Consider the following 8346-nt stretch of genomic DNA (forward strand, 5'->3'; position numbering starts at 1 on the left):
CCCCCAGACACTCTAGGCAAAGTGTTCCTGTAACTGCCAAAACCTGACACAAATAGGTATCTGCTCAAAGAGAAAGATCCAAATATGAGACTCAGCTCATAAGCATCCTGTGAACCAAGAGTACATCAATGCATATCCATAAAGATCGGAGTATGATCCCAAAGTCTCAATGTGTATGTAGCTGCTCAAGACATAAACTGCTCCAAATACATGTAAGTGCTCCAATAGCATGCAACTATCAAAGGTCAAGAAAGCATGTAAAATGCTCCCACTGGCACAAAAGGCGTACAAAGCGAGCTCAGAAGCTCAAACAACCCAAGAGAAAGCACCAGTGATAAGTGACCCTGTCAATGCATCAAGCGCATCTGAGAGAGCATGACATACATGAAGCACCGGTCGTATTAACCATGAAGCAATACATAAGCCCAAATAAGCTCTCGGTCAACTCAATGACATCCAAATAGCAACCAAGATCAGTGATCAAGTAAGCCGAGAATGCTCAAATACATCCAAATCCAAGCTCCAAATGTCGGTATGGCATACACGAACCAAATAGCATATGTCACGAACCAAAGCATGTAATGCAAAAGCCTAACTGTCAAGCAGAGACATGAGGCATAGGCGGTCCACGAGCATGCCGAGTCGGTCCAAATGCCAGTGAAGACGGAGCTAATGCGAAGCTCAAAAGCATCCCATAATCTCATACATATGCTCCAAGTCGTCCCCAAATGTCAGAGATATCATGCCAAAGCTCAAAGCATACATCCGGTATCGGTAGGTAAGTGCCAAAGCATGTAAAGTACCTTCAGCCCACTGTTATTCCAGCATGTATTTACTGTTCTAAACAGTAGATTTCAGCCCCAAATTCAAGCCAAAATCATGGTCAAACCAAATGCATACATCCCCAATACATCCGGGTAGGAAGTAGACCGCATACGGGCATCAAACAAGGTAACCGGAGTAGAGTATAAGCATTAAATGCCAATGCCAAGTGTGGCTGCCCTGTTTCCAGCACTATATAACAGTAAATAACAGTCCCAAATCAACCAATATTTCAAGCCAAAATCATGGCATAATCATGTGCATACATTCCCAAGGCACTAGGCATCATGCAGACCGCATACGGGCATCAAATAGCACAACCGGAATGGAGTATAAGCAACAAATGCTAATGCCAATGGTGCTGCCCTGTTTTCAGCCTGTTATGACAGTTTATGACAGTCCCAAATCTGAAGAAATCAGCCCCGAAAGATCAAGACCAATACCCAAAGCTTGAATGACATCAATCATGAAGTCTATAGCCCTCTTGATCAAGGTAGAGAGCAAGAAGCAATGGCCAAGTGTGGAGCTGAAGTAGATGAGTGCTCACAGCCTGGAAAAAATGATGCAATCTACCCTGTTGGTGCTGAACTTGCTGTTGCTCCACATGGGCTGAAAAGGGGGTAATGGGGGGCTCAATGATGGCCCAAGGTAGGCACATACCAAGCCATGAAGGCCCAATGCAAAGGGGAGGGAAGATATGAGCTATGGAGCTGAAGAAGAGTGGCTGCCCTTTGTTCCTGCCCTGTTTCAATCTGAGAATACACTCAAATGCCTGCAAATGCTGAAGCAATACCTCAAGGGCAAGGCCCTCATGAAGCTCAAGAAGGCCAGGTTGGAGCTCGGGAAGCCGGGGAGAGTCGGGAGCTCAAGAGGTCGGCTATGGCTGCCGGGATGGAGACCCAATGCGTGAAGCGAGTCGATGCGAAGGTCGGGAAGCACCGAGTCGAGCTCGAGCAAGAGAATGCCAAGCTCTGATACCAGTTGAAAGGTGAGAAGGATCGAAGCTTGCACGCGAGCTATGGCGGGAGAGCAAGAGCAAGAAAGAGAGAGACAAGAAATGGGAACTCCAACAGTCACAATGTGTGACCGGGCCTTCCTTTATTCAAACTGTCACTAAAAGAATAAAGAATAAAGTGACGTGACGGGCGCCCGCCACCTGCAGTGTGCAGTGGCGGGTACTGTCAGTGTAGTAATACACGGGGCGGCACGGCGGAGGCGCCTTTACCCCCAACAATCTGGGGGTAAACCCTATAGTTCATCTTGAAGAGGGCTTTGTCCCCTCCGGTTTGAATAAAAAATCTCCCCAATTAGACTTACGGTGTGAAAGCTATGCCCATTTTTGTGCACTAGGGTCACTGTGGACAGGTTGCAGACCACTCTAGGATAGGCACTGTAAAACCCCTACAAAAAATTCTGATCATTTTTTGTCATAAAGATTAACATCTCATCTCGAAGAGGCCATTTTCCCCTCCAACTTGAGCCCAAAACCTTAGCAATCGGAGTTTCCTACTAAGAGTTACGCCCTTTTTACTGACAGCGGGTCTTGTGGATTCCATCCAGATGGTTGGCCAGAAAGGCAAAAGCAAGGCCCAAGAGGAACTCCAGAGGGAGATTAGAGACTCCCAGACCTCCATGAATGAGGAACCAAGCTCAGTGCAAGATTACCATGGTGACATACAGGAGGAAATGCTTGAAAGGGACCCATATGCCCTTCTTAATCACACTCTCTGTCAACATGAGCTCCGTCATGTGGAATGCCACAATGATATGGTCACCAACCATTGCCAGATGATGTCTAAGTTTGATGAAGTGATCGAGCACATGGCTATCTCAAACTCAAAGACCCAACAAACTTGGAACAACTCACTGCTCTTGTTGCTTAGTTAGCGACTGCTTTATCCCAAGAGAAGACCAATGTCTCTAGACATGAGTCTAGACGCCCTCCACATCAGGAACCGTCGCATGGACCACAGGGTATACTTGGCGCTAAGGGAATTTCCCCTTCTACTTATGAGATCGGGGAACCCTCTCATATGCATGATGAGCCCCTATTGAATTCCCCTATCCACCATGCCGGTAACATTCACTTGAGGCCTTCTCCCACCTTGGGTCGAATTTCACCCACTCTACCTAGGAGCCCCCATGCACCACATATGAATTAGTCCCATCAAGGACAATTTGGTACAAATAGCCAGCGTGGCAATCATGGACAACATGGCTATAATGGACAACATGGGCTAAATGCACCACAAGGGATGTATGGACAGCAGGGCATGTATGGCCACCACGGGATGCATGGACGGCAAGGATTTCATGGGCAGCATGGCCCCTATGATTTGCGTGACAAGGTCATCCTCACAAAGTACAATGGGAAATCCCCCTCACCATCAGACATGGAAGAATGGACATCCAAGTTGGAGTCCTACTTCAACATCTATCCCCGCACTGATGATCAGAAAATACTTTTTGCTTCTCTCCACTTGGAAGGTTTTGCCCACACTTGGTGGTGCTATATCAATCTAGAGAATCAACAGTTCATTGATTGGGAAGATTTCAAAATGCATATGGTCCAAGTTTTTGTGTCCCCTGTGGAAAAAGAACAGTTGGCAAGAATATGGTACACTCTTGACCAACGTAACCTCACTGTACGTGACTACACCAATCAATTCATGAACTTGACTATGTATGTAGAAAGCATCAGTGACGATGCTAAATTACACAAGTACATCTATGGGTTGGAACCGAGTCTATCGGTTGATGTCATGGCCCAAAAATCCACTACACTGTTTGATGCAATCGAACTGGCTGAGAGATATGCAAGAAAGTACCGTAAGAATGAGCATTTTCAGCAAGGTGTTGGACCTCCCCGCATCCCTTCACGAGATCAGCCCTATACAGAGGTGGTTTTCAAGGCTCTTCTATGCCTAATAACAGCCCCAAAGTACCCACTTACCCCGCCTTCCATGCTGAAAGAAAAATGGGCACTTTTGGGACAACATGGGGTTCTATTGCTGAAAATCAGTATGCTGAAAATAAATAGTTCACTGCATCACCTTCCCATGGATCCAGTAGTCAATGGTTCATCTCCCCAGATGTTGTCAAGGAACGGAAAGAAAAGGGCCTATGCTTTAAATGTGGAGATAAGTACATTGCTCATCATGCCTCCAAATGCCCGTACAAGACAGCTAAGGTCAAAGTTCATAGCATGTATGCCATGGAAGATTGGCACAATAATGAGGAGGATGACTTGGCCATTGACTAGGCTGAGCCCACGGAGGATGTTGATCATGAGTAGTTCTATGACCTGGAGGATGGGTTTCCCTTTGACCCGGGCGGTGCGCCCTCACAGATACTTGATTTAACATCCCACCCACCTCCCACTTCCCTTTGCTCGATCTCCTTGGATGCTTGGATGGGTTTGCATAGCCTAGTACCCTTCGCATTCAAGGCAGTATCAATGGGAAGCATGTTTTTATCCTTATGGATAGTGGAAGCACTCGCAATTTTGTCAATAAATCAGCCATTGACCGGTTGAAATGTATTCCTATGGCATTACACCACCCCTTGAAGGTCCAAGTAGCAAACGGAGAAGAAGAAATTAGCACACATGTATGTCCTGCAGTTCCCTTATGCTTGGCTGAAAATTATGTGGCACTGGTTGATCTGATTGCCCTAGATATGGGCCCCATTGATGTTGTCTTGGGCTGTGATTGGCTAAAACAATTGGGAAAAATTGCTATGGACTTCTCTCAGCTTTACATGGAGTTTATGATGCATGGATAGCCTATCCACCTAGAGGGAGTTCGAGATCATGCTGATTTTTAGCTCATTACAGCAAAGCAACTCAAACGGGAGTTTAAGAAATGCTCACAGATCTTTGTTTTGCAATTAAATAAGGATAATTCTGATAAGCTCTCCACAGTATCATATGATTCTACCTTGCAGGCCTTACTTGAGGAATACAATGGCTTATTTTAGATGCCTACATCCCTCCCTCCCAAGAGACAAGTGGACCACCCACTTGACCTAGAGCCCCATTCCAAGCCAGTGATGAACAAACCCCCCTATAGACTCTCCAAGTGTGAGCGTGAAGAGGTTACAAAGCAAATCAAGGAGTTGCTGGAGATGGGTTTCATTGAATCGAGTTCTTCCCCCTATGCATCCCCTGTCCTCTTAGTCAAAAAGAAAGATGGCTCCTTTCGCGTGTGTATTGAATACATAGATTTGAACAAAATTACAGTGAAGAACCGCTACCCCATCCCATGGATTGATGATTTGCTGGATGAGTTAAAAGGGGCATGCTTTTTCATAAGATTGACTTGCACTTTGGCTACCATCAAATTCGTATGCGGGCACAAGATGAGGTCAAAATGGCCTTCAGGACTGATCGTGGACTTTACCATTTTCTTGTGATGCCTTTTGGGTTGACTAACGCCCTTACCACCTTTCAAAGCCTCATGAACAAAATCCTATAGCCCTTTTTGTTCAAGTTCGTGCTTGTTTTCTTTGATGAAATCCTCATTTACAGCAAGTCATCTATGGAGCACTTGACACACATTCGGAGGGTGTTTGACATATTGAGAGAGCATCGACTCTTTGCTAAGGAGAGCCAATGTATATTCATGTAGACATCTGTGGAGTACTTGGGACACATTGTGAGCAAAAATAGTATATAGGCTGACCCCAAAAAGGTGCAATATGTTAAGGATTGGCCCACTCCTTTCACCACCACCTCCTTGCATGGCTTCCTTGGTCTCTCTTCATTCTACAGACGCTTCATTAAGCACTATGCCACCATTGCAGCACCTTTGACTGCTCGCTTAAAAAAAGAGTCATTCTTTTGGGATGCCACTGCAGATCATAGCTTCAAATAGTTAAAGGACACACTTACTTCAGCCCCCATCCTTGTTTGCCCTGACTTCTCTAAGCTCTTTACCATTCATTGTGATGCTAGTGGCTGGGGTATTGGTGCAGTATTGTTGGAAGAGCATGGTGTAATTGCATTTGAAAGCCGCAAGCTTGATGAGAAGGAGATGCAAATGAATGTATACGACCAAGAGATGTTGGCCATCCTCCATGCCATCAAGAAATGGGACCACTATTTGTATGGCAGCCGCTTCCAAGTGAAAAGCGATCACCCAATCCTCCAATACTTCTTGACTCAGTCTACTTTGACTCCTAAGCAAAGGCAATTGGTGGCAACCTTACATAACTATGACTTTGACATTTCACACACGTGGGGCAAGGATAATATTGTGGTTGATTCTCTCTCTCGAATGTGGCCATGCAAAGTGTCATCTATCTCATAATTGCACAGTGATTGGGTTGAAGAGCTCAAGGAGGCTTACTTGTTAGATGATCATTTCAGCCACATATTTCAGAAATTATAGCATGGGGTTATGGCTGAAAACTCCCAATGTTAGCTCAAGCATGGCCTTATTTGGTCCCATGGCAAGATTGTCATCCCACACACTTCCCCCTTCACGTAGAAGATCATGGAAGAAATGCATTCTTGCCCCATTGCCGGTCACTTGGGTGTTTTCAAAACATATGACAGGATTGCCAAGAGCTTTCATTGGAAAGGCTTATGGAGGGACGTCAAGGACTTTGCGACCAAATGTGTTCCATGCCAACAGCACAAGGATAGTACACTCAGGCCCGCTGGCCTCTTGCAGCCTCTCCCTATCCCTGAAGGGAAATGGACTCACATCACAATGGACTTTATCACTGGCCTTCGCGTGACTAAGAAAGGGTGGAACAATATCTATGTGGTAGTTGATCGCCTCACCAAAGCTGCCCACTTTATCCCCATTAAGGTCCAATATACTGCCTCTCAGGTGGCCACTCAGTTCATTACAATGTCACTTAGTAGTCTCACATGAATATTTTGATCTATTTGTAATCTAATCAAGTCCCATCAAGTTCATGAGTCCAACTTGAGCAATATGATGTACCACAAGCAAGACACAAAGGTCTATGGAATAGGCAAATGGACTAGATAAGAGAGAGAAAAGTACTAATGCTACTCATCCATAAAGCTATGCATGTTTGAAACCCAAAATCAAGATTCTCTCATTATTGTGTTCACAAACTTGAGAGCCATTACTTCTTTATCCTCTTCCTCTCCTTGCTTCATCTTATCATGTGCTTGACATTATAATGAGAGCTATACATGTTTTAGAGAGAGAAAGTTGCTTAACCAATAGAGGAGACACATTATAATGATAAAATTAAAGTTTTTCATGTTTTAATTTATTTGTTAAAATTGTTAACTTAAAGCATTTTAAATATATTTCGGGAAAAAATTGTTGAGGCAAAAAAGCAAGAGACTCTTGGATAATGACAAATGATGAATGGATAATGACATTTTTGGCTAGCCATAACACCTTTGTAGTCTCCCTATTGTTTTTCTCAAAATCCGTAAATAATGCATCAAAATGCTTTCCCTCCATTGGAGTATCCTTGTCCTACTCTTAAAGATCTTCAATACTTCAACACACAAAGAGAGAGAGAGGGAGAGGAGAGGGGAAAGAGACACAGAGAGGGTGAGCAAAATCTCTTGTTTGCTTGGGTTTATTTTGCACAAAGGTTTATGGACAAATGAGAGGGCCTTTGAATTGAACATAGAAAATGGCATTTGTCCAAGAAGTAAAACGTTATTGGAAGTTGTTTCCCACTTGTTCATTAATTCCAATGAACTTGCATGGAATCTCTTGCACAAACGTATCTACAAAGGGCACCAATATTAAATTTCTTGGAAAGAATTGCTTCTAGGGGAAGTTGATGGCACTTCCCCACTTATACATAATCGATTGAGAGGCATTTTTTTTGGAACATATGGAAAAATAGGAAAGACTTTGTGTTCAATAATCATAAATCTAATCTTCTGTCAAATCTAAGAGCCATGTCACATGCAAGCCAAATCGACTTGTGTGAATTCATGGAGTGAAATTTACACTCACGAGGCTAGGTTCATCAACTTGGACCCTAGAAAAAAGGGTACTCTGGCTAGTCAACTAAGTGCTTACTAAAGGGACCCATGTTGATGTGTTCAATGAACATTGGTAGCTCCTTCATTCTCAACCTTGAAATATATTCTCTCTCCTCTTTTTGTCTATTTTAGGCAGGGCTCTAATTGGAGATTTACTTTTTCAGGCCTTTGGACAAGAGAATGAATTTGAGGCAGAAGTAGAGAATGTTGAAAGGAAAAGAGTCAAATCGAGGACTCAAAATGCTCCACTGGAACTCAAAAGCACAGATGAGGAAAGCATGAAGTATCTCTTGGTGTTGAAAGCTCAACTCATTGCAAAAATGAAGCTATTTGATGCTTGTGCTCAGTGGGATAGTTACACTCTTGATACCAAAAGCTAGCTTTTGTAAATAAGAGATGCGCCCTGCGCAAGTCTATTAACGTGCATGGAGGAGGGATAATAACTTTGGTGTAGTAGCCTTGTGCAAGTCAATATTGAGGTGGGACCGTCATGGTAGAGGACAGCCACTACAATGATAAAGAATCATGCGTTA

The sequence above is a fragment of the Lygodium microphyllum genome, chromosome 10 (assembly GCF_053477565.2).
Source record: "Lygodium microphyllum isolate KBCC chromosome 10, Lygodium_microphyllum_v1.1.10, whole genome shotgun sequence".
Classification (NCBI taxonomy): domain Eukaryota; kingdom Viridiplantae; phylum Streptophyta; class Polypodiopsida; order Schizaeales; family Lygodiaceae; genus Lygodium; species Lygodium microphyllum.